The 27,409-nt window shown below is 39.3% G+C and overlaps 1 protein-coding gene across 1 annotated transcript in view; it reads right to left on the bottom strand.

The window, feature by feature from the left end:
* LIFR (LIF receptor subunit alpha) overlaps positions 1-26,113 on the bottom strand; it is an 86,695-nt gene extending 60,582 nt beyond the window's left edge. Inside the window, exon 1 of the mRNA XM_056513532.1 lies at positions 25,878-26,113. The gene's annotated coding sequence lies outside the window, so the exon portion shown is untranslated. The remainder of the gene's footprint in view (positions 1-25,877) is intronic.
* Positions 26,114-27,409: the final 1,296 nt, after the last annotated feature.

Genomic DNA, 27,409 nt, shown 5'->3' with positions numbered 1-27,409 from the left:
CCAAGGGCAAAGTTTAAAAGGCTATAGGTCTGGAATTAACATCCAAGGGCAGAAGCTGAAGGAGCAGTCCTGCTGTGTGTAAAACAACAGTCCTGGGCTCTAGGCTGAGGTTAGTCTGGTGGAGGTTCAAAGTTCAGCTTTGTGCCTTAGCCATTGGATTGGAGTATTGCAGACACAGCCAGGGACTCAAGCACACTTGAAATAGCCAGGATGGAGTGACAGTAAGAACCTGAGGAAAAAAAGGAATTTGCCATCTGTCCATTGTCTGAAGCATCATGGTTGAGGGAGGTGAGCTGTGTCTGTAGTTGCAAAGATGATCTGGACTCTTCTCTTTGTGAGCCCAAATCTGAGCATGACAGCAGTGCTCATCCTCCACAAAACTCTACATCTCACTTGGATGCCCACTGGAACAGGGAAATTAACTTGCCTGGTAGGAGTACCTGACTTTGGAGAGACCTTACATGCCAGAAGCTTTTATTAGGCTCCTAACTTCTATTTTAGAGGTAGTTCAGTGAAGCCCCGGTAAAGGTGTTTTGTTCTGGCATGCTGCAGTCTCTAAGTATTGAATGCCTCTTCATCCTGTGCCTGTTCCTGTTTAATGCATGGAACTGCTGTGAAATGCAGCCTGAGGTTGAACACACTGAGTTGCAGACAGTGTAGCACTTGGCATTTTGATGTTCCTCATACTTGGATAGGCTGCTAGCTCTCCTTCATGTTAATGAAAATTGCAAATTTAAAAGTCAAGGTCCTGACACACTTTCTGCTGGACTAGTATGTATAATTAAAAATCCACATAGGCATCTAGTGAGCAGGGGAAAAGGCTTGCAGGAAGCAACCTGCGGAGCACAGAGCACTTGTTCTAGCCAAAAGGAAATTCCTGTTGTTTCATTTGTTTTCTCAATTTTTCTTTCCTCTACACAGCTCTGTAAGCTGAGGTTTTGTTGTCTTTCAACTTTTGTGTACCAACAGACAGCAGTTCCACCATGCCTTGTTTCAGACACGTGGCCTTACATGACTTCTTCCCTCTTGTGCCTGCAGTTGATAAAACTGATGCCAAGGAGGACTCTTACAGGACTTTCAGCCTGTTAAGATGTAGAATATACACACTGTGTGAAGTCACATTTAGATGGAGTCTCTTTTGACTTTGGAGATTATAGCATTGACATCAATCTCTTGTGTCACGTCTTGCCCTACCTACTCAACAGTTCTACTCAAGCCTCACTTAACTGGCATTTTTGGCTCTGAAGCCCTCTCTTGCATTTAAACACAAGAGAAATTTGCAAGGGAGAAACAACAAATGCCATCATAAATGTGCAGACAGGCTTTAAGGTTTGATTGGGAAGTGGGGTGCAATGGAAAGGGGTGCCCCAGAGGCTTCTGCGTGCCCCCAGGATGCTCTGGCCGCCTCCTTAGGCTAGAGGGCACTGTCCGCTGTTCTGAGCCATGGACATCCCTTAAAACCCGCCGGGAAGCAGTGGAGGCAGGAAGGGCTGAAGCGGGAGTGAAGGTGGTTGTGCGAGCAGCAGTGCCTGGGTAGGGAGCGGGAAGTGCAAACTTCTGGTCCCTGCTCCAGGGCATGCTTTTTTTTCGTTGTGTTCGGGTGGAGAAACTGTGCGTTTTTCACACAGAACAGTGAGGCTTTCTCAGAAAGCTGGGAAGAAACTTCCATTTGCCCGTGACAGTCACACTATGATTCACTCTGTCCCTTATTACAGACAGCAACCTTGACAACTGTCTTGTGCAATCCTACCACTTTTCCCGGACTTCACGGGAACACAACTCTTTGTGTTGAGCTATTTCAGAATGGTCTGACTCCTCCCACCCGCAGAAGAGAAAACCTGGACAGAAAGACTTGCTGAAATTCCCACTTCTTCAACACTAACGTAAGATGTGCCATTAACATGTTTTCTTTTGACGTCCAAGTGGTAAAAGCTTCTCCCTAGCCCTTCCCACATCCAGAGGAGGCAGAAGTTTCAGTAGCCGTGGGTATGTGCCAGCCAAAGCTCTGCAGCAGTGAGAAAAGGTGACTCTGGGGAATTAGGGGCTGGTTATTCTCTTTCCAGCTGGGAACACAGAGCAGCACTGTCCTGCAGTGATAGCAGAGCGAGCATCTCACAGCTCCAGTGCCCACATCCCAAGGGAGAGGCTCTGGTATTAGGAGATAAGCTTATATGCTGCACAGATGACAGTGGTTGCATAAATCATTGCTTTTTTTGGCAAGGAGTGTTTGCCAGAGAGACTGCAGGCTGCTGTTATTGCACATGGATGTGAAGTTTGTTCTGGTAGTGCGACTGGCTCCGACTCCAGAAAGAGGGAGTATACCAAAAGCTTCAGGGGGAATTTGTACCACTTTGGCCTGTGGGATGGGTTCTCACAGCTGGTAAGAAGTACAACAATAACTCTGCTTCCAAAGAGAGCTACTCAGCACAGTCTTAGATTGACCCAGAAACAAGCATTTCACTTCTAGAAGAGAAAATCTGGGGGCAGTCTTGCCTTAAACACTAAAAAATATTATTTTTGCTAATTACTACAGTTCTGCAAATACAATTGCTTCTCTATTTTTCTCCTTGTTTTGATTGGGGTAGTGGTTGTTTTTGGTTTTTTGGGGTTTTTTGTTCTCCCTTCCCCTCTCCTTTGCTCTTTTAATTATTCTGCAAGTAGTTAAAAGCTACTCTAGCACTTTCTTATGAAGGTCTATAGTCTGTGGTGCCAAATGTCACAGAAATTTCCAGGGAGCTAGCTCCTCTTCTATCTGCAGCAGTCACTGACCAAATGTGATGCTATTCTTACCTTTTGAGATAAACCACAAGCTGCAGAACCACTAATAGCCTCCCAGAGATGCCTTAAATTTTCTCCTCTAATTTCAGCACTGTACAGAGAAATAACTTGCACGGGAAATCTCTGAACTGGAAGCAAATGGGAAGCATGGCATGCTAAAGATTAAAGAGGAAGGGTTATCTTTGTGTTTAGCTAGTCATTTGCAGCTAACAGCAGTTTGGAAAGATAAAGCTATGTAACTGTTAAATTTTATTAAGGGACATAACCCAGCTCTGTACTTACTAGCATACATGTGTATGTTTAATATCAAAGCTGGCCAGGCAAAGTGACAAATCTCTTGTCTTTGATGTATTCAGGAGCATATCAGGCCTGTGCAAACCTTTACTGTCAGTTTTAGTGGGAAAAGAACTGTAAGACCTAAACTCTCACAAAACTTTTCCCTAAAATGATGGCCAGAGCAGAGAGGGTAATTGTAGTGACATTATCTCTAGAAAGATTGTTACTTTCCCACTATGAATCTTTCTTCTCCGTAATTTTATTCCTAAAAGCCAGTTAATGATGTTTAAAGGGAGTGTGTTAATGCTTGCTTTGGAAACAAATGTAATTAACACATAATTTGTGATTTTGCAATTTTGCTTTTGAAATTAATGCAACACTGAATTTGATACATTTTTATTTTTCTTGAGGAAGGGTTTTATGCATGAAAACTTCTTTTGTTAGTTAAAAGGGAAAATCACTGGGCAGCTTCTGAATAATCTTGGTCAATTAATTAATAATTGCTGATATATCTATATCCAAAATGCAATCAATATCCAAATTTCACATATCACTTCTGTTATAAAACTTAGTTTTCTTTTTGTTCCAGACTGGTAAATTTTCTATATTATTTTGATTTATTATTGTGAAAGTATTTAGTTTGGTTTTACAAAACTTAGAAAGAGAGGCAACAAATGCTCTACCAAGGGATTATATTCCACAACATTTTTCTTTTCCAGTCTATGGTTTTTGTGACCTTCAAAATCTCCTATTTAGGCGTAATAAGTTCTGAAAAATTAACCTATAGCATGTAAAATAATAAAAAAATATTTAGATAATGAAGAATCTGTGACATTCTATGAACACAAGAGGACCTCCATGACACTATTTTTATATGACTCCTTCATCCAGCTAAATCCAAGGTTGTGATAGCTTGTGAAAAGCAAGAGAGTTATGCAGATCCAGACCTAGAGAAAAGAAAACATGTAGAGCTGCCTTAGTGCCTTAGGCATCACCAGTCTCTACCTCCCTGATGCTCTTTGGAGTGAGATCCTCTTGACATGATTTTGATGACAGGAGCTTGGAATCTCTACAAAAGTACATCTTTTGGCACTGATCTCTCAGATTTGCAAAAGACATATAAAATGCTGTGTTCTTGGTTTCTCAGTGAAGTCACAGGACTGTCTTGGGGTGTTCCAGTATCCTTAAGACATTTTTCCATTTTCCCACTTCTTCAGAATAACAGAACTGAAACCACTGTTTGTCCAGAGAATGTGTGACTCGGTTGGTATTTTGTGAAAAAAACAGCAAAAAGCATTTTCTCTACCCCTAACTTTTGCTAGGATGACTTTTCTGATACATATTTGTGAATGTCTGCATAGCCAACAAAGAAATAAATGAGCAGGAAGAGAAAGCATGGAAATAGAAGTCACTTGGCATGAGTAATAAAAGTTATATGAGAGCTCCTGTGGGTGCTGGCTGAAAGAAACAGGGACTTAGGAGCAGTGGGAGAGAATCCAGCTGTTAGAGGCTGATGTACTCAGGAATGCAGGCTTACCAGGGTCTTTGCACATAAACTAGGGTACATCACAAAAGTGACAAAAGTGACTCTGTCACTGCCTTCTTCTCTGAATATGACTTATCTGCAACAGCCAAAATTTTGTTAGTTGTTTAAATGAAGTGGGGGACTCGAGAGGAAATTTTACTTGTAAGGCTCATAAAAAATGAGCAGGAATTATAGGATACTTGAATCTTAAGCATTTTCTAGATGCAAAGTGTAGCTCCTGAACATTGAATAAGTGCTCAATATCATGTTTTGTATTCAACTTTAATGGTTGTTACAACAGTCCAAAGAGCTGGCAACTGAAAACTTAAATACAGAGTACCCAGTCTTCATCTACAAGTAAGTCTTGTATAAGATGTTTTGAAGAGATTTCAGGGTTTTGCTCTGCTTCACTCAAATGATTTAGACATGGCAACATAAATGACATGAGAAGTTAATTTTCACAGGCAATTTCTGTATTGGAAACAATAATTGGAAAGCATGGGGCTGTGGTGGTTAAGGTGCAAAAGTGAAAAATTACTCACAGGACAGTGGCCACAGATTTAAAATCCAGTGATTATTTAATTTTGGCATTAAATATTTTTGCCACTGAGCTCAGCCATACAGGATAATCACTGTGAAGACGAGGAGATGAATTTTAAAATTGATGTGCTCTCTCTGCTAGTATTTGTTTCTGCAATCACAAACCAACAGTTTTGAGTTGAGATGCCCCTTCTGAAATAATGTGAAAATGCTCTGAAAATTTCAGTGCAGAAAGAAGGCTAAAAATAATTTGTAAGAATGAACTGAGGTGATTTGGCCAGCTTTTCTTTTTTTTTCTTTTTCTTTTTTGTTTTTTTTTTTCAATTTTTCTTTTTATTTTTTTGCCATAATCCTACTTTTTATGTATTCTGCTTGTGATTTTAAGAAACACATTACCATTGACTTCTCCTGGGTGACATGATTTGATAATGATAGACTTGAACATTCAATATTTAGTGATCCCATATAATTTTCGTTGGAGTCAGGTAAAGAAATGCACTGGTGATTTTCATAGATAAAGGCTTAGAATAAGATTAGAAGTTTTGAATGATTTCGTATTTAGTAACAGAGACCAGTGCCAGCTTGAATGTCTGAAAAGCCACATGTGGAGATATACCAAAAAATGCATTTTAAAGAAACTCATATTATACATGAAGATTATCAGCAAGATCACGAAAATGAAAGGTTTATTAAATTATGTTTATTTCCTATTAAAAATAGAAGTCTAGAGCATATTTTGGAAAAGTCTATCAACTCACACAGGAAATGGCAATAACATGACCTTGAACTTGTAATGAGGTGAAAAACCTTTCTGAAGTCCTTGATCTGCAAATTGTGAGCTGTTCAAAGTTCGTTTGTTTGAGAGATGATGCCTGCAGCAACAGATGGAACCTCCTGAGGAAGCCTGAGGATATTCAAAAGCTTCCGAATGATTCCAGTAAAAGCCCTTGTACAGAAAGTTCCAGCTCACTTCTTGTTTACTTGGTTAGCTGCTGTAGAGGAGTCACATAGGATTTCCCTAACAAATCACATGTTCTCGCATTGCGGCGTCCTTGAGCCAAATGCATAGAAAACCTTGGGTAACCTTTTCTTCTTCAATATACACAGGCAGAAATAATCTGTTTTCAACATTTTTGGCCCCTGCATTACATAGAGGATGGCCAAATAATGATCTATTTCAGCATATTTCCTCCCCTGAAAAGTATCTGTATAATTTTCTGTCAGTCTTATCCTTAACAGACTGGAATTTGTAAGTAAGAGGGTCGCACATGTAGTAACATAACATGAATATAGGTTTGCAATTTTGAGTATTAGTTCAATTACTCTGTCTCCAGATGCTGTGAGCTATTTCCCTGTGCCTACTGAGGGACAAACAGAGCTGAGGCTGGAAGAGGCTCTGAAAGAGTTTTTGGAAAGTCTAATATCTGCTTCTTTCTCTTCAAAGTGATACATGGCCTCACCCTTGAGCATTTGGCTTTCATAACTAATTCTCTGAGCACGAGAGCAAGTGCCTTCAGTCAGTGTTCTTATTGCAAAAGATGCCTAAAGATAGCCAATACAAAACCAGTAGAACACAGATTTTTCCAGATTCCTCCTAGAATATGTTAAGTCGAATGCTTGTCATGAGAAGGGGAGATCTGAATTCTACTCCCTGCTCCAAGGACTGTGCCCTGAATTCACTCACTATTTAACATAAATAGTCCTTCAAGCAGGACCAGAGCCCAGGGCTCCATTAATCTATGAAAATGCTACAATTACTGAATTAATGCTGTCTTTTGCCTGCTTGGTGAGACCTGAAGTCTTTCCACAGAATGACTTGGCTTTCACAGAAGGGTTAAAAAAAGACATCGATTGCCTGTGGCACACACACTGTTAAAGAATATCTGTCTTGTATTTGCAGTTTTCTACCAAATATGTAGAACACTTTAAGTCACTAATATCTTTACAGTCTACACAAAAGAGAACTGCACTTACACTTCAAACTACCCATGGTATGGAAAATATAATTTGTATTCTGACTAATCATAATAAATATGTCATTTCCAGTTCACACTGTCTTGCTGACTTGTGCAGAAAAATTTATATAGGCTTTCCTGTTATATCTGTAAAAAATTTTCATTCTCCTTGTAGAGGTGGGATAGCACACTCATGACTCAGGGAAATAGGACAGAAGGCAATAAGAATTTCTACTGATGTTGAGGGGCACCAGAGTTTTCATTGCACTATTTATTTTCACTGATGTCACCCTCACTAACTTGTGCTCTTAGCACAAATAAAACAAAACCCACTTAAATGCAATTTATTTTTTTTAGGAGACTGTTATGGCAGATTTTTTGTTTTTTTCATCTCATGCAGAGTAACTCAGAAAATATTTTATTTTATGTTGGCTTTCTCACCAGTCTTCTTCCACTGAAGGCATTGACACCACTGACACCACAACAACATTGATATTGATAAAATATATCTTTAAGAACAGCCATCATTCACTTCAGGATTTCATGTTGGTACTAAAGGCTTTGTTCAAATCTTTGTCATGGAGAAGCTCCCTTTGAATCCGGTGGGCTTTGGGCAAGTTCCTTGGATTCTAGGGCCAGAAAACTTTCTTCACTAACATAGACTCTTTGACTTGGACAGGTACCTGCAGAGAAGCCATGGTACATTCTCAGTAGGTGACAAAAGTTGCACAAAGAGAAATTTTAGTTAATCAGTAATGATAACAGCCTAAATAACCAGTCTATGACCATACTAGAGGTTAGGGTTATCTGGAGCAAACTAGGCACCTAATTTTTATGAAATAAATAAAATATTTACTCTATCATACTGTATCTTGAAATACAACCAGAAAAGAAGCTCTAAACTATTTTAAAAATGTACTGGAAAATATTCCTACTCTTCAAAGAATACTTTGCTACCCAGGTCAATGGTTCAGAAACTCATTTCCAAGGTGATCTGTGCAAGTTTGCAGTAGCACAAAGCCTTCCCACATTTGTACAGCACAGAAGAGTTAATGTCTTCAGTAACTTCTTCATTTTTGCAGAGCATAAACTTTGCAAAAACACAGCATTTTGTTTAAATGATGTGTTTAGTTCTCCTAACCAACAGAAATTAAAGGTTTTGGAAATCATGTCAAGCTCGCTGTATAGACTGTGCACAAACTTTGTGGTTGCTTTTGTGTCCTCAGTGACTCACCCAAAGCTGTTTTTGTATTCTTAAAATATAGATTTAGCTTCAACTTTGGTTCAGCTTTCATAGCAACATTTAATGCACTCTGTCTTCAAATCTGGAAGATATTTGTAAAGTAATTTATCTTCTCTCCGTGCCTCAGAAAGTACTAGTGTACCTTTTATTTCTGATTCAATTGTAGATAAAAGTTAACACAAAGCTAAGTTTAAAAATAATTCAGTTATAAAATCACTTACAGGAGGGAAATACCCTACCAACGGTGGCACTTCCTTCAGTAGTTTCATGAAAGAATACAGAATAAAGAGTTTGGCAATCAATAGTGATCAGCTGCTTTTCAGTGGAAAAGGACAGTTTATGCACTCTTCTTTAGATAATTGGAAAGGTCCTTAAGCATGAGGATCCAAAACTTACTCATGCTCTTGAAATTAAAAAAACCACTATTTTTCCCAATTTTGGGCATGTGACATGGTTGCATTAGGAAAATTGCAATGTAACTTCATAGCTCATATTGCTACTGAGGTATTATCTGGCACCAGGCATAATGTTTTAAATGCAAGAACCAGGAGCATTATTATTCACTACTGTGCATTTCAGGGCACAAGTAGGCACATTTTCAAATACTTAGGCAAAAAGCTAGATCTCCAAAAAATAAGTGGGAAAGAATTTTCCTTCATGATGGCAATTAAATCTGCCTTGAAATCTAGAGTGCTTGATATTCTGGGCAGATGAGCTCCTGCAGCACATAACAAATGAGCAGTGAGCTACATCTCAATTTTTGTTATTTCAATCCTGTCTCTGTGGCCACCCAGCAGTACAGTTTGCACGACAAGCACAGCTCACTTTAGCCTCAGAGACACCGGGAGCTCAACATTCCCCTGATCTTTTTCAACTTGGGGAATACGTTCAAACTTCTATTTCAGCTGAAGTAGAACCAATTTAAATATAAGGCTCCTCCTTTGTTTATTTTGAGACCTAGCTGAGTGAACTGAGGTGTAAATGGTGTAAATGGGGATATGGCAGAGGATCTGGGCTGCTCACCATTTGGCAGACTGTAATTGCAAGGTACTTGTCTCTTGCACCCCTGTCTCCTCTGGCATGTGGGTACGCCTGCGAGGCAGAAATCTCTGCTGGTAGTCCATTTCATTCCCACGTTCTTCCTGCCTTCTCCCCTTCATGGATTTAGAGAACAAAATGACTCATGAATCCTCACTTTGCCCCAAACTCCTTCGGCTGGGGCACATTTTTTGTGTATCTGGTCACACGTATTAAGAACACAGTTTTAACTTAGTGTTTCCACTTTTCTTCCTTTTGATTGACCAGCCTCAAGCAGCAGCGGAAGAGTTTTACCCAGATGCTTCTTGGTCTGCCTTGTGTCATCTTAACCACACACTGACCACTGAAGCTATGGGGATTAAATGACTATTCATGTTCTTTATTGACCCCCCATTATTCCTAATTAATTTTCTTACCCACACAGTATTTTATTTCTGAAGTAATTTCAGTTATTTGTCTTTTTAGTAAATGAACAAGTGTCACTTCTATGTAAAACAAGATGAATTGAAATTGTCTGGTATATTCTAAACTATGTTATTCTGATATAAAAATAAGGCAACACATGTTCCTAATATATTTACCTCCTCAGATTGATATTAATTTCAGTATTCCCACTGAAATTCTGATTGTCAATACTCTGAGGTATTTTAGCTGCCAATGTTCTGATCTCTATGTTTATCAGCTGATAGAGAAGCTTGTCTAAAATTCTCTTATCTGAGTAGGTTTTATCTTCTTTTATCTTAAGTCCCATTTTTATTTCTACTTCCTTGAGGTGTCCAATTTTTCTTTGTATCTTTTTTTCTTTCTTCTGCAAGTACCAAAATTTCTAGTGGCATCAGAGGGACTAGTGAGGATCACCTAATTTCTCTTCCTCCAGAAAATGTTATACTTTTGCTATGGTTCCCAGGACATCTTAGGAAAACTCAACAAAGTTAGTCTTTCTGTGTACTTCCACGCCCATTTTCCAGAAACCATATTTCTATTAGCTGTTCTCTTCTGTGTAGGGAAAGGTATATACAATGTTGCAAATGGATGCAAGGAGTAGGAAGTTTTATGATACTTATTACTGTTTATTTCAACACTTTTTAAAAAATGCTGGAGAGAAACTATTTACAGTCCAACAAAGTCAGTTTCTATAGATTTTAATCTATCTTATCCCACCATCCCACAAAGTTCTTTCTGTCATCTCTCTGGTTACAATTATTTTATTCTAAAATTCCCTAGACTTCATTCTTTTTTCTTGATGAGAGCTTAAACTGCCTTTTAAATCTCTTATAAACTTACCTTCCTCAAACAGCTCAGCTATCTTTAGCACATCTATACTAACAAAGTCCCTAAAACCTCCCTCCCTTTCTCCCTCTGTCCATAACTGCAGTCTTGCTGTCACACTCACAGCTGATCTTGTTTCCATGTGTTGTAGCTCTCAAAAAATAGTCCAGTCCCACATTATGTGCATTTCCCTCCAGCTTCATTTGTTTCACCAAATCCTGAAAACCCTGTGTGGTCCTCTAGGTGCTTTTTTGCCTTATCACACCACACTTACCAAGAGACCAGCTTGGGGGTTCTACACTCACTGCTACATGCCTGTCTCCAGTTACATTCCAATGAGCTCTTTCAACGCTTCTTTGTCCTTACATCTAGAATTCTCCTGAATTACCTGAATTATCTTTGATCTGTAATAATGTCTCCTGAAGCCTGTTTTTAATTGCTTCCTATTCCGGACTGTCTTGCAGATACCTGCAGGATGTTGTGTTACAACTGTAACTTGTCTACTGATTTTTCTGACGATTTTTTGTGCTATCACATTCTTATAACTCTTCTGCTTTGCCTCTTGAGATAAAATATGCAATCTGATTACTGGGAACTACTTTGATCATTAATGGATATGCTTTAACATTTTTATAAAGAATATTTTTGTGCTATTCAGCTGTATCCTTAACTGTGACAAAATCAACTAATAAACATTAGATCCCTGTCTTTCTCATCTTCCTTTGCAACTTTTGTATTGGAGCCATACATCACTATTTAGTATAACACTTTGCAATATTCTTGAAGGCTATTATCACAATCAGACAGAATTAATCTTGCTAATTGTTAGCAATTTCTTTGCTGGGAGCACATTTTTATATTCCCTACATTCAGGGTACTCCACTAACTTGGGATACTGACAGTTTGCCTTTTTTTTTTTTCCCTCCAAGGATTATAAAAATGGAGAATATAATTTCAGATGATTCTTAAATATCAGTGGTGATATAGAGGGACATAATCTTATCCTCCTTGACTTTCTTCCTCCTTCTGACCATTGCTGCTAAAATAAATAGTGATTATCCTCCCTAAAAAGCAAAAGTAGTCTTGGATACCTTTCCCTTCATTTGGTAGAACCACCAAATGGTAGAATCATATCTCTCTCTTCATGGTACCGCTCTCTATGAAGTTTATTTCAATTAAACTATTGCTTGTTTTGTCTGAGAAAACCAGTATGGATATAACAAACTTTATTAAAAAGGCTATAACATGTATGTAATTTTATGTTTTCTGTGCTATAATTTGGAGTACTCTTGCCTTGGGTAACAATGTCCCTTGCATGCCTTGTTAGGATTTGTAGAGCAGAGACTATTTCTTGCACCTTAGAATGGAACAGTCAGTCTAACCTTCGAAGGCACCTAACAAATGAAGGCCACACTTCACAGAATTTGAGTACTTCTGTCCTTGCTTCCCTTTGAAAATTACAGCCCAAACACAATACTTAGTGCAGATGTCAGAGATTTTGAGACATCTTACAGAAAATAAATTTTCATGCTCTTTCTGTCTGCACTTATTATGTCAGAATACGAGGCATATTCTTCTACAGAAGTTGTTTTCCAATATTCCTTTTCATAATAAAATTGATTGAAACTGTTTAGGCAAAGGTCAGTATGCTCTCATCATATCATGTTTAGAAGTCTGTGGGAATTCCTGTAAAGCAAAAAATCACTATGTGGCCTGCTAAGTAAAAAGAGCATGAATGCCTTTCTCTGGATATCTCTCTGTGTATCTGTGTCTGTGCATATCTGCATGGTGGTATTGCCACAGTAGATCTAATTTAACTGGTGAAAGGAAACCATGACTTAGAATTTCTCCTCAGAATGTTTTTATTTTAACAAGTTACATTGTTTGTATTCCTAGGGCACAACCACTCTTTCCTGCTGTTGAGATGCCAGGATCCAGCTACAATGGAATAGGAAGAGAAGCAGTGCAAGGTAAAATCAGGCTGCTTATAAAGGATTGATCTGGCAAATTATATAAGCATTTTTAACTCAAGTAGATACTCAGTTTCCTTGTTGAACACAGATGGATTTTAGAATAAAGCATATCTCTATTTGGAAATGCTCTGGTGAGTCACTATCACAAAACTAATAATGACTCAGTGCAATAGAGAAGACTTTACAAAATCTTCTGCTAGAGAGCACTCTGCAGCCTGAATCAAATTACACTCCTAAGATGCACATGGAGAGCTTCTCTATGGGTTTGTCACCCAGGTGTCAGTTGCAAAAGATGTTAAAGTATTTCCTTGGTTCTGCTTCTTAACTACCCAGCTGTGAAGAGTTCTGCAAGACTCCTACAGGTAAAAGCAAAGGGAGATGTAAACAGGCTGGCATTGGCAAGGAGGGCAGCAGAAAGAACAGCAGCCATCTAAAAAAGCCTTTACCTCAGAGGCCAACACCCTGAAGTACCCAGGGAATATGTTCTGCTCACATCCTGTGCTATAAAACCTTTCAAATTTTAAAGGAGAGAAAAAAGAGAAACTGAGGAAAATTCTGAAATGGTAAGTACTTGGGATGCTTCCTATGCCATTCTAATAGGTGCATTTCTAATGGATTCTTATGGTAAATTATTGTACAGTAATACAACCACAGGATATACTTGATTGCAAATCTGGCCTCTATACTTTAAGAATCACTTCAGTAGGGAAACAGATGAGTAGAGGAAAAGAGCAAGACACTAGCATGGAAATTAGGTCTGGGCTCAGCTTTATGTAATTCCACAGCTGTAAATCTTTGAGAACATCACTGGGGGTGAATGCTACTGCAACATTCATCATTGTGAATAAGTAACTTCTTCTCATCTAGATAAAAGTAACAGGCTTGGGTTGAACACCCAGCATCTTTTGCATGTGGCAAACCAAGAGCTGGAGGTTCAGTAGCCAGACCCAGAATATTGGAGCTTAGAGCTGCCTGAGAGGAAACAATAAGAGTATGTGTATTGACAGCACTGGTCACAGCCTCCCTGTCCCTCACAACTGGCACCATTTAGTGGGATATGTTTCCAATCCCATGATGGGGAGTTTGTCTGTCTGCGTGGAATTTCCAATTTCTGTGGATCAGCACCTCAGTTGAATCAATTTTTGTCCAGATAAGTTGCTCTCATGAAAAAAAAGAACAAAAAAGGTCCCCATTATTAACTTAAGAGCCTGTTAATTAAAACACTCAGCCTGTGACCTGGGGTCTTGTCCAGTTCAAATTTGAGAACAGATCTTTCAAATGTTAAATGGGGCAATTTTCTTCTATTTCTCCTGTAGAAGTCATCTCACTCATACAAACTTTTGAAATAGTCTTTGGGCAAGAAAAAGAGAACTGCTTCTGTGTCTTGATGCTGAGGACACAATTCTGGAGTGTTGTGATTCCTATCCCTCCTCCCAGCAGGTACTTCAGTATTTTATGAGAAGCAGAGAAACTTAAGCAGTCTAAATCGTCTAATACAGAGGGCAGTGACTGGAGACAGCTGGGGAATGGCAAGACCAAATTTAAAATCTTTCTTCTTTAAATGATTTGGAGTAAGGGTGTAAAACCAATTCTTCCATTTACAAGGACTTCCTATTGCTGTCTGATTTTTGAGTGAAGGTCAATAGAGAGGCCTAATGCCTCATGGTGGAAATTTCAGAAAGGCAGGAAGTCAAATACAGTGATTTTAAGTAGATAAGCAATTACATAGCAACTGATTTTAGAAGCTCTTGGTGGTAACATGGTACTGAAATCTAAAATATAGGAATTTTATTTTTCTCATAACTTTAAGTTCTGTACTTTTGAGGCTTTGCTGAAACCTTTTTCTTTCCCAGTGAGATTCTGCATTGTCACAATCAGATAATCATTCCTACTTAGACTGAAAACTTTCCTAGTGGAGATCCTTATCAAAGCCTCAATGTGCCCCTGAATGCAGTAAAGTGATCATCAATGTCTAATGCCTGGTGTGGCAGTTCTGGACTGGCAGTCTTGGGATACTGGATGCTGAAAGTTGATGGAATCACAGCTTGTGTGTGACTGTGCTGAAATTGTTTTCTCATATACAATGGACAGCTAAGATATATGTAGTGCTTAAGCTGTAAATAGTCTTCTTACATATATCTTGGTCCAAAAGTTTGAATGTAAGATTTTTGGCTGGAACTGTTCTTGTTCCATTCCCAGAAAGCCCATCTGCTTTTTTTGAGCCAACAATGTAATGTTACTTTGCCCTACAATTCTTGCCTCATTTAGCACAGAAATTCTATGACAGTTAATGATGGAGAATTACAGTATAATTAACTGTAATATGGCTTTTGGAACTGCCTAAAAGTAATCATTAGGAAATTGTGAGCCTTCTTTTCCTGCAAAACCTTACATAGTGCTAAAAAGTGTGTACTGCAGTACTTTTGAAAGTCATCACTTCAGACTGGGATTATTTGATTAAAACAAACTCAGGAAATGGGTTTATTCACTGTTTAGGTTATATAAATAAGGATAAAGTCTTCATTTTTTTAGGATTTTTAAAAAACACTAAATAGGTAAAACAAAAATTACTAGGCCTATGTATGGAAATCTTTATCAAGTCAAGCATGCAATTGTTAACCACATTCAGCACTTAAAGAGCTAAACAGGTAGATGTGGTTACAGTTCTCATCTTGCTTGAGAACTGCTGTCTAGATTTATATTTACTGTGGGCATGCTCCTAATGGCTGTATTCATACCAACAACATTTACATGCTTTTAGTAACCTTGTTAAGAGCTTCTAGTCACCAAAAATGTACTTGTTATTCCCTATGCTTTAGAAATATCCTCAATAAAGTGAACCTACCTTAATAAGCACCTTAGTATTCAAGTACCAAAATATGTGTAGACATTTACATCTTTTAGTCTTCTTTACTGCACTGCCCATGAAGAAACCTTGTAATGGAGACCACTTTTTAAAGGCATAAAAGATAATGTAAATGCAAAATGTCATTTGAGCAGCTTCAGAATAATGCAATTACGTGAACTGAACATAAGAAGAGCTACAGATAATGTTTGTGTGATGCTTGACTCAAAGAAAATATTTACTGAAAGACATAGGGCAGGGTGCTGAATTTGATGAGTCTGGAATTAAGGACAGTAAACAGGATAAGCATCCACTCTGAAAGTCCATGCTTTATAGAGAATATGTCTGAAATAACTAAAGGAAAAGAGAAATAGGAAAACAAGGGAGCTTTGCTAGCCTTCTTTGTAGGAGTAAACAGGATTATGTATAATGAGATTATCAAGTAATTCTGTGTGGCAGCACCCACATAAATCAACAGACAAGGGGGAGGGTAGATGGACTCTGTTAATAGCAGCAATGTACCAGCCTTAAGAATAAGGCTCCCTCCTCCCCTGCCCCCTCCTCCCAATGTGAAATACTATTTTAGTTGTAGGACTATAATTAAAACTGTAACCAAGGATGGTGTCTGATAGCAGGAGATTTTCTGTCCTGCAGTCTATGTGTTCAAGCAAGACAAACAGGACAAAAAATGTTCCCATGCTGACCTTTTCCACAAGTCACTGGAATTTTCTCCTGGAAAATTCTCTGGAAGCATATCATTAAGGATACACAAGTCACCAAAACTGGGGTAATGTGGTTTCTGTCTGTTGCCATGGAAACAGCTCCATAATTAGGAGAGTATAACCCATCCTGGTAGAATATCCTCTTTATTAGTGATATTCTACCTGTATCAGAATCAATCTTGTGATAACCACTGGAAGAATATAATCCCACTGTCATTCCTATTACTAAAGTCTTATCTGATCTCTGTTTTTCCTTTTCCTGTGCTGTCACTGGTGGACTTAGAATTCATCATATTTCCTGTGCTATTTAAAGAACTTCATGGGCTGGTGTATTATTTTAAGCCTGCCTCTGTATGTTTTAAAATACCAACAGGAAGCATTCACCCTAAACAAATCATGGTTACTGTGGAATGCTCAGTTCATACAGAGAGACTAATTTGGCACTATATATATATATATAAACAGGATAAGGTATGAAAACAGAGGAATCTGGACCACATAACATTTTCATTTTCTGCCCAGCCTTCAAATATACTTTCCATATTAGGGAACCTTACCACAGCTTCTCAGGAAGGTCTCTGAATACTACTTGGGAAGTGGCATGTATACTGAAAAAGTTGTGCTGTAGTAGAGGATGTTGTTATGGCAAAGGAGAGTGAGAACTTCTGATAGCAACTGTCAGTGAAAGCAGAACTGTGCTGTGGCAGGATCATTTGGGTCCACCACTTGCAGAATTATTTCACACATATGAATCTGAGATCTTCTACTATGTGTGTTCTGCTTCAGTTCAGTTAGAAAACTACTCATACCAGGGCCCCCCAAATTATTTATTCCTTTATCCCTCGGTCATTTTCAGATGATCTCTTTTCTCCTGTTGAGTCCAAACAAATAGAATGTCAACTTACTTGAAAGTTTTATGAAAGCTGGTTTTTTTCCTATCAAGTAGGGAAAATTATGGCTTATTATTTGTCTGATGAATTTGCATAGACATGATCTAAGGCTCCTTGCAAAAGCCAGCAGGACTTCTTGCTGCTATGTGTTGTGGATCACAGGCTGCCAGTTCTGAGAAAGAGGAGTAACCTGTATGCATAGGATTTCTTTCAGCTGTGACTGTAGGAGGGCATAGGCCACGTGTTTAACAAACACAAGTGGTATGAACACAACACATATGAAAGAAAATCTACTTAATACTTACTCATTGTAGTAGTGAAATTACCCTTCTCCTCACCTTTTTTTTTTTTTTTTTTTTTTTTTTTTGAGTCTATGGTATTTAAAATGAAAAGCAAACAATAGGTCAGCTAAACCCAAACCAGGTTCTTGGCAGCTGGGTTCAGAGATGGAAAGATGCCAAGGGAAGCTGGTTCCTAAGTGTGAAAACAAGTATCAGGAACAATGAAACAATTTTTCTCAGCTATTCCTCTTGCGTAGAAGGCATGTAGCTATACAGATCCAAAATCCTCCTGCAAATGTTAGTGCTGTCATGTGTGTTAATTTGTCAACAGCTTGCAAGGACAGCGACATCCAAAGATAAGCTGGAAGCAATCTTTGCCCCACTAACATCCTCTTGCATGTGCAAGGGCAACTTTCTTGCCTTGAACTTTGACAACCACAAATCTTCAGATGCTCTCCAGGCTAATATATATAGAATATCACAATGGCTAAGGTGGGAAGTGACATCTAGAGGTCATCTGGTCCAACTCCCCTGCTTGAGCAGGTCCCAGTTGCCTAGGACCATGTAGAGTTACATGGACCTTGTACACTATTAGTCTCCAAGGCTAGAAACTCTACCTGTTCTCCAGGGAACCTGTTTTTGTGCTCAGTGAACCCTACAGGAAAAGAGGAAAATGGTTCCTAATGTCCAGAGAGAATCTCCTGCTCTTCAGTTTGTGCTGATTTCCTCTCAGTCTGTTACAGGGCACCTCTGGAAAGAGCCTGGCTCCATCTTGTTTACAGATTCCCTTCAGGTTTTATACACATTAATGTGATCCATGCAGGAGCCTTCCCTTCTCCATGCTAAACATTCCCAGCTCTTATCAGCCTGTCCTAATAGGGCCAATGATCTAATATGTTAATTACCTTAGTGGTCCTTCTCTGGACTCTCCAGTACTTCTGTGCAAGGCTTTTTATTTCCAGCAATAGCAAAGAGCACCCTCTGGGGTTGTTAAAATTCTGTTTTCAATCACAAACATGCTGAATGAGGTAGGGTTTGTAGAATTCCCTCTTAGTTATAGTGGAAGGAAGGGTTAAAGTGTCTTCCAGTCCCTGATGCAGTGGTCTACTCTCCAGCACTGCAGACAGTAGTGCTTCTGACATGCAGGATCTTCCTCTCATGAAGTTGGGCTGGCTCTGAGCAATGACTGCATTGACCTTCTGGTGTTTTTCAATATCTCCCAGAAAAATCTTCTCCATAACCTTTCCAGGCATAGAAGTGAGACTGGCAGGCTGTAGTTTCCTAGGTCATCCTTCTTGCTCTTTCAAAAGCTGAATCTCTTGCCTTCATTTCTGTTTAGGATTAGTCCATTCCTGCCTCCTAGCAACCAGTTGCCATTACAACTCTAGCCAAGACAGCCTGTAAACATCCGCTGTGTAAGTACCTAATGCGAGTGGAGTTAATGAACTTTTCCTAAGTACTGTTCCCTCTAGCTAGCACAGCCCAAGGTCTGCACCACACATGCCTCTGTCAGCACTCTCAGGAATGAGATTATCAGCAAAAACAGCAATTGATAACTCCTGCTTGAGTAACTAGGGAAAAAGATGCTCTTGCCTTGACATACCAAATCCAGATGGATTTTCTGAGGACCCTATGAATGCCTTACAGAGCTGCTAAGTTGCTAACAGAAATATGTTTATCCATTTAACCAGAGTACCTGCATTTGGAACTTATCTGTTCTAGGATCCCTCTATCATCAGGGGAGATACAGAGAGCAATTTAAATCCAAATCTGAAATGGTCTTTGGGCTGTCCATTTCTCAACTAACTCCACAGTGAGTTAAAACAGCTGGACTTCTGACTTGGACACCTCAGCGTCTGAAGCTAGGTAGGATGAATCTGGGTGTGCCTCAGGAATCCCCATTTTTCACCAATTTTTTATCTCTGTGTATGGAAAAGCAAAAGATGTATAACCAGGTTGGTGTCATCTGACATTTTCTCTGTGTAATTTGAGGATCTGAACTGCCCTGGCCATCTCCAAGACACACCTTTATAGAATCATAGAATCACAGAATAGTTTAGGTTGGAAAGGACCTTAAAGATGGTATAGTTCCAAGCCCTCTGCCTTGGACAGCCATTATGTCATGTAAAACTGTGATCAATATAGGTTCTACTGAAATGTGAACATTTACATTACAGTTTATTTAACTCTTCCTGGGGTATGCCCTCTAACATTCTAGCCAGCTGTGTTTGCAGGAGGCAGATATCTACTCTGCTTATTTTACTGATGAAGTAAATTAATTCACCTTGTAACAACTGTCTACCAAATCAGTTCTACACTCTCCTTCTAGTAACAGAAATATTTAGCAGAAATATTGGTTCAAGAGATTCCTGCCTCTTGTCCCATGGCATGGTCCAGAGTTCTTTTGATTGTGCTAACACTACTGTCTGTGCAATCATATATATATCATAGTCTATATTATAATGTAGATCAATGAGCAACTAATTTTAAAAAGAATCCTTCAAGACCTGAAGATAACTTACACTTAAGATTGTATTTAAGAAAGCACATGCCATTGTAATAAATAATGAGGTTGTTGTGTGGAAAAAAATCTGTTACAATTTTCAGTTGGATTCAGATCAGGTTTACTCATTGGCTTTGGCAAGTGAACACCCAGGTCACACAAAGAGCACTGTAAGTAACATAAAACAGTAAATTGCATGTGGAGTACTCTAGAGAGCTCAGACAGGAAAGGTGGGATTCATCTCACTTCATGTTACACCTCTTCAACAAGGATCTCTGCTCTTTTACAGATAATGGTGAGAAACAGCCTTTTAAAAAGGTGATTAATTTCAGATGATAAGATGAATTGTGCTCTGCTATAAGTGCCTGTTTCTCACCACTGATTGCAAGGAAGTGTGGAGTCACTAGTTCAGTTGTGGACATCTGTATTATAGACAGCTATGAATTCCTCCCTGCTGTTCCTGGCAGAGGCGTGTCACGCTCCTGAGTGTGTGCACAGAGGCACACACACACACACCTACATACACACACACACAATTCATTCCAAGACAACATATGTCTATGTGTGTGTTAGTTCCCATATAGAACCCCTTTCCCCTCTGGTTTGCTGCCACTTTTCTTCAGGAAGTGACCATGATATGTGTTTAAAAATATGAGGGTTCTTCAAAGCTTAAAAGAAAGGCAAGATTAGGCTTCCTTCTTTTGCCCAAGTCCTTCAGATCCACACCTGCTCACAAATAGCAGGAGATTCAACTGCTAGCAACAACTCTCTCCTTGCACTTGGTTATTGGGTCTGGCTAAGCATAACATCAAAGCAGTGACAAGTATTTGAATTAGCATAAAAGGCAGACAGGCCCTGGATGTCCATGCTGCAATGGGCAGTTTAAGCTCTCCTCCTTGTTAGCTGTAGTAAATGATGTAAGGATGTACAAACTCCAAATGTGCAGTGTTCTCCATTTAACTAAGAGGAAATTTTAAGTTAAAGAAGTTAGCTAATAACCATGTGGTGAGTCAGAGGTTATCTGCTGTGGGTACTGTTTGCTCTGTATTTTCCTTGCACAAATGTTCATATCTCCTTCACTATGCACTAGCAGCTGGTCATGAGCTAACTACCCTTTCCTATGACTTGGGAGTTAATCCACTCATTTCAGTCGTCTAAACAGATGGAGGTTCTAGACTTAGCCACCCTTGATACCTAGAGGAATTTCTTCAATCTACATTATTCATCTTGAATTTCACTGTGGCTCCTCTCTCAGCCTGGATCCAACAGTGTGCTGGACCTGCAAGAGCCAATGACATGAGAAAAATTTCCAGTACAGTTTCATATGCAGAAGTGAAGGATATTCTCAGGTTCTCCAGCATATGGAGATTTCTGAGCCCACCTAGCTTCTTTCTACATGGATTCAGAAATACAAAGGATGAAATAAAATTTTGACCTCCTTCCTGCTTCTTTTCTATCTGTTTGGCCTAAACCCAAGTTCTGCAGTACACAATATATTGCTTTTCAGAATGCTTTCCTGCCAGAGTAATTTGCAAACTCAAATTATTCATTACAACACCCTTGCAAGGTAGAAAGGAAATTAAAAAGCTGGCAAAAAACCAACACTTGGAGCAATCTCATGTAGGTCAGAGCTCACCTTTGGGTCTAGGTATTTTAAGTGATGGGTCAAAGCAGCACTGAGGCAGAGGACAGGATCTCCATACTCCCATCAGTGTGAATGGGAATGGAGGATACTCAGTATTTATGCAATACTCAGCTTTGATTGTGTCACTCCTCAGTGTCAAAAAGCCAAACTCTTAAAGTATTTTAAGCACAGAATAGTGACTTGTAAGGTCTCAAAGGCACCTACATCTTCACCTGACTCTTTAGATACTTACATATTCTTTTAACATGGCCTTAAATAAGGTACATGTAATAGAAATCCCAGAGGCTGTTATTCTCCATGTCCTGAACAAACACTCTGCCTCCAGAACTGGTTCTTATTCCTTCTACAGTATCCCATTGTCTCTTTCCAATGTCTGCAGACACTCTGGCACCATTTGGGCAATCTCTAGTGGTCATCTTCTCTGCCAGTTCAGTGTTTGTAATTTTTATTTCTTCCTGGTTTTGAAGTGGCTTATCTGGCATGACTTTATTACAATGTTATTATTTGCTGGCCCAATGAAAGTATGATTAAAGAAAAGAATATAAACAGGCTATGGAAAAGATGTAATTTAAATTCTTGCAGATAAATTTAATTCTTTCACTGAGTTTAGAATTAGAGGTGGGCCTCAGTTAGTTTTAACATCTGGACCGACAGCCACAGGATGAATTCACAATAGCGCCTTTAATAATTTTTACAACAGAATAAACCACTTACTTATATAACCCTAAACTTCCCAAAAATTGGTACGTTCAGATGCCAGGGAGAACTGTGAAGTGTGGAGCAAGAGTCTGGAGCCCTGCTGCTCTGAAGTTATTACTGTCTTTACCTCCTGGGGGACCCGGGGTGATGATGCTTTCCAAAGTATCAGAGTACATTAGAGGAACAGTCAGCAATTGCCCACTGTTGAAAATAAGGTGTAAAACATCTTTTCTTCCACTACCTCACCTGAAGCTCAGATCTCTCTCTTTTAGTGAATGTTTGAAGCAGAAGGAAGAACTTCAAGCCCACTAAGTACAATCTTCTGGGAATTATCAGATTTATTCATCATGAATTATTCTCAGTGCCCTTCCTGGGAGGAGCAGGATGAAAGAACCTATAAGCTTTATGTAATTGATTTGTGATGGGTCAGGTTCACAGAGCATAAAATAAAATAAAGAGCTTTCTATTAGGCTGAAGTAACCCAGTCACTAGTGCAAGGAAAAGCAAACAAAGAGCTTCCCTTAGCTCAAACACTGTGGTATTCTCAGCCTGTGAACACCGACTGGCTTTGTGTTATGCACATATAGCCAAGCTCTGGCCTTCCCCACGTTTCCCCTTTCAATTGCCACATCCTGGCTAACCCAGCATGACCACCCAGGCTGGGACTGTGAGAATGGCAGATGCAGGAGGGAGGAGGCAGCTGTGGGCAGCATGGAGAAGCACCCTCTTCAAATGGCACAAAGTGCTGGATAAAAGATGCAGACAAGGAGAGAGCTGGAATCCTCCAGGTCGAGGGCATTTTCCTCTCCCCACAGCTTGGCTGGGATCCACATTCCTACATTCCTGGCTCTGCCACAGAACAAACCAGTGTTGTAGAGGCAAAGGCCAAACACTTTGTTGTGGGTAATGTATGTCAGGACAGCTCAAACAAAAAGGCAAAGTTTTACAGTTCTTCTGCTGGCCATATCCTGGGACCTGAACTTCACAAATGATTACTAGATTAAGTTATTCTGTAGCCTCTCTTGATATAACCCAGTGAATTTAAAACTGTTTCTCTTACACTGGAATTTCCTTGGTTTAGAATAGATCCTTCCTTATTGAAATGTTTATGACTTGATTTAAAAATGCCACAACACTGAAGCATCAATGACCTTCTGCTAGGATTACTAAAGACTCTTCTGCCTTCCAAGCCAGACTCTGAGGTTCACCATTACTTTACACAAAATATGACAAGAGAGTCACACTTTTATCAGCAGTTTTAAGCCATAAAGCCTTTTTCTTTCATGTGCTGAAACAGCAGAACAGATAAGAAATAGGAACAGACAGAGTGTTCTGGTATTTACTATATTTTAGCCAAACATCCCTTAGGTGAATTACTCATCCACCTGTTTTCCAAGGGGTAAGAGATATGGGAGTTTGATATTTGGGCATGATGTTTTCGTGCACTGATGTGGTGGCTAAGACACACAGGCAAGGGAAACTTGGAAGCTGGATGCATTCTTTGCTATATTCTCTCATAAACTCCTCTCTTCATTTATTAACCCTAGAGAACAGAGAGTTTGCCAGTATCTCCACTGTCATATAGGATTTTCCCTGGCTGGGTGTTTAGGGGGAAAAGAGAAATACATCAGACTGTCAAAATGAAACTTCATGATGACAACACAGAGACCCTGGAACCCAGAATTTTGTAATCCAAGCTTTTACTGCACTTTTTCTTTTGGTATAGTGTCCTTAGTGGTTGCAGTCCAGGGAACAACGAGGTTGTCTTCACACCAATAAACAAAGCAGATCCAGGAGACTTGTGTGATCCTTGATCAAGTGCCTTCACTGTTCAGCTCTTCAAGCAGGTGGACAGTGGGATATGGCTTCAACTGAAGCCAAGTATGGGTCTCCCAGACAATTCCCAGGTATGCTTCCAGGAATCAGTCACAGCTGGTGATCTGGATGCAGACAACCCACCTTGGAGGGCAAAATTGCTTAACTGCATAGACACAGCCACTCTGCACCAGTTAAACTCAGTGCCAAAAATGCTTTTTGTTCCCCAATATAGGAAATTGCTAGTCTACATTTAGGCTGAAAAGCCTGTCCTTGTCATGCTGAAGACAATTCATAGAAATGGAATATCTGAAGGTTTAGCTTTCAGATGGTTTTTTTCCTTCCCCCATTCCTTCTGCTCTCTCTCTCCATGCAAAATCTGTTTATACATTCATGTAGTGGTCTGAAATATGCTAAAATCTGTGTGTCATTTGAGTCCTGATGAAAAGAGGGAGGTAGGTTTAGGTCTAGGGGGCTGGGAGTGTTGATCATGGAAATTCTGAGATAGCAGGAGGGATAAACAGCAATAATCAGAATGGATGTTTTTGTGTGTGAGCAGTACAACTGCAGTTTCTTTTTAGAAAGATATCCACCACAGGCTCATTTACTATGACCTGAGCCAGAGAATTGCACATCTCTTTAATAATTCTTTTTTTTCCCTCAAGTGGACAATACAGGACAATTTCAAACTTTTTTTTTTTTTTCCCCCAACCAGTTTCCCTTCAGCTTTTCAGCCTGAGGTGATCGGATCAAAAATTTTGAAGAAAGTTTGTTTTCTGAAGCATGATCTGAACCAAAGGCCATTCGGAATAATTTTCTTCATGGAAACTGTTCTATTTTTGTTAAATTTGATAACAGCTTGTTTTTACAAAATAAGACATCGATGCCAAATTGAAGCTGGCAATATAATTTAAAGAAGTGTCACTTTGGATATAAACAGGAAATGTTTAGAGTGCTGATCCAATGATTAATGAATGTTTCCACGTCTATATAGCAGCCAATTTTCCCCTTCCTTGGAGATTACTGTGTTACATAAGCTACAGAAGGGCCAGAACTTTGGTCCCATGTATTGAAGTATTCAAAAAATACTTCTGAACAAATGCTGGCATGGTTTTCTCCCTTTGAAATCAATTACAGGCATCTTCGCTGACTCCAGTGGGAGTGAGAAGCAAGCCAATGTCTGAAAGGTTTTTTGCTCACACCTCTTTTTCAGGGCCAAAGCAGTTTTCTTCTGCAGGATTTCTCAGCCTTTCCCCAGTTCATTCATAGACACCACTCCTTAAAAGTCTGGCTACAGCTTAGTGAGAAACACTTCACTTTCCTCTCTCTTAAACACCCTAATATTTTTTACTGACTGGAGGGAAAAAAGTGAATTTGACTGAGTAGTTCTGAACCCTATTGTTTGGATCTAGCCAGACATCCACAGTAGTCTTTTTAGGTTGCCCATAATCAAAACACACATTAAAAGGGAGCCTAACAACAGAGCCCTCTAGTTGCCTGATCTAATTGTCTAACCAAAGAGTACCAATTTAGGATAACAATAGCAAAGGGCAGAACTTGTTAACTAGTACATGCTGTCCCCAGACCAACAAACCAGTGAAAAGAGAAAAATAAAGTATGTATTTTTGTCATCTCTCTTCTTTTTGTAAGGACACACAAACCTCAGGCACCCAAGGGAGCCCAAGACCTTCAGGACAGCTGCTTAACTTGGCACTTTAAGTTGCAAGTCAAGCATATCTGCATTTACTTGGTGGAATTTCTGAGAAGCAGAAACTGCACTGACCAGAGCCTTCATAGGCAAACTGAAAAGAAATATCAGGTGAAAGAAGAGCAACATGCTAGTGTTTTTCTAGTGAACTCATAGACAAGTTGAGACTTACCCTTGAGAGCCAGCCAGGTGCTCCTAAGTTTCTGAAAGGTGTCAAGAGAGTTCTGCTTATGCTGGAAGCAGTGGGAGGGAGGAAGACTTCACAGGAGATAGGATTACAAGTCAGCATTTGTTTTTTCCTTTTGTGTATCCTTGTTGGAAATGTTTTTCTTCAGTTTCACCAAGCCCAAGACTGCCTTATTTCTGCTTTTGCCATGTTCTGGATATCCAAGCTCTCCAGCTGCCCTTGTGTGAGGATGAGAAATCTCTGTATAAATATTCACCTACAACACAAAAACTGTCTGAGGTAATAACTTGGCAGAAAAACTCTCTTATGTAAGAGGAGTTGCCCCAACCTAAAATGTCTCTACCACATAGCTTTCAGGAATGAAGGGTGTTTAAAGTTAATAACTCACTGTGTAATCTTTAACTTGCAAAAACGTGATTGTTCATATCTGAAACAGGTTGCCTTAGGAGGAAAAAAAAAAAGAGAAATGGCATGCTTAACCATCTTTATTAATGCTAGGTAGGAAGGAAAAGCTGTATGTAATAGGAATAAATGCATTACACATATATTACATGTTTATTCTGTGTATGTACGTAGCAGCTAAATACTCCCCAGGACCTGATCTCAGGCTTGCTGAAATCCATGGAGCTGCTGTTGACCTGAATAGCTTTGGATAACTACTAGTCCCACGTACTTAAATTTAGCAGTCTCCAGTAATGACCCTAAAATAACAACTTTAGTCTGCAAACTGAAGTGAGACTTGGGCATTCTGAAAGTCTGGCTTATTTCTTGAGGCACATTGACTCAAACCGCTTCTCTTCTGGCTCTAACCAAAGGAGTGCCTCACCTATTTGAAAAACAATCCCAGGCCCTTCTTGTTCTCAGCTATGACACTGACTTTCATTTGCAACCACGTAAATAAACTGAACTCTGTGTTTATCTTTTCTATTTTCCCTTTCTGCTCGAATGTGTGGGAATGTGTGTATTTTAATTTCTTTATTTATTTTGAGATCGCTTTTTGCTTGCTGAAGCCACAGCTTTCAGAGAAATACCTGAGTGTTCCCAATATAGTCAGACACTTTTTCAGGGAGCAGAGAGTTTTTTTTCTCCCTGTTCAAAGAGATTGGCTATCTTGTCATGTATTTGTAGCACAACTTCTTTTGCAAGTAGAGATGGTTATTTGTTCCACTACACCCTCAGTACAATGCTGTTAGTTTGTCTCCTTCTCATTTAGACAACTTGGGCCATCCTACTGGCATAGGTACCACAGATGTAAAAAAGAATAAAGCTCTAAAACTCTGATTAAAAGAATGGGGCTGCAATACTGCCACACACTGAGGCAGTATATGTAGGTGAAAAAAGAAAATATATTAATCTGTGCAAAATAGCGGCATAATCAACCCAAGAGTAAGGATGCACTGCTTTTAGTCCCATATGAACTAATAGGATTACAGAATTATTCTGTATTGGAGCACTTTTGTTCATTACCAATTATTATAATATTCTGCAATGAAGTCTATGCAATATTTCATGTGGAA

Source organism: Oenanthe melanoleuca, chromosome Z, assembly GCF_029582105.1.
Source record: "Oenanthe melanoleuca isolate GR-GAL-2019-014 chromosome Z, OMel1.0, whole genome shotgun sequence".
Taxonomy (NCBI): domain Eukaryota; kingdom Metazoa; phylum Chordata; class Aves; order Passeriformes; family Muscicapidae; genus Oenanthe; species Oenanthe melanoleuca.
The sequence above is the reverse complement of the archived record's forward strand: the minus strand, read 5'-3'. Positions and strand labels throughout refer to the sequence as shown.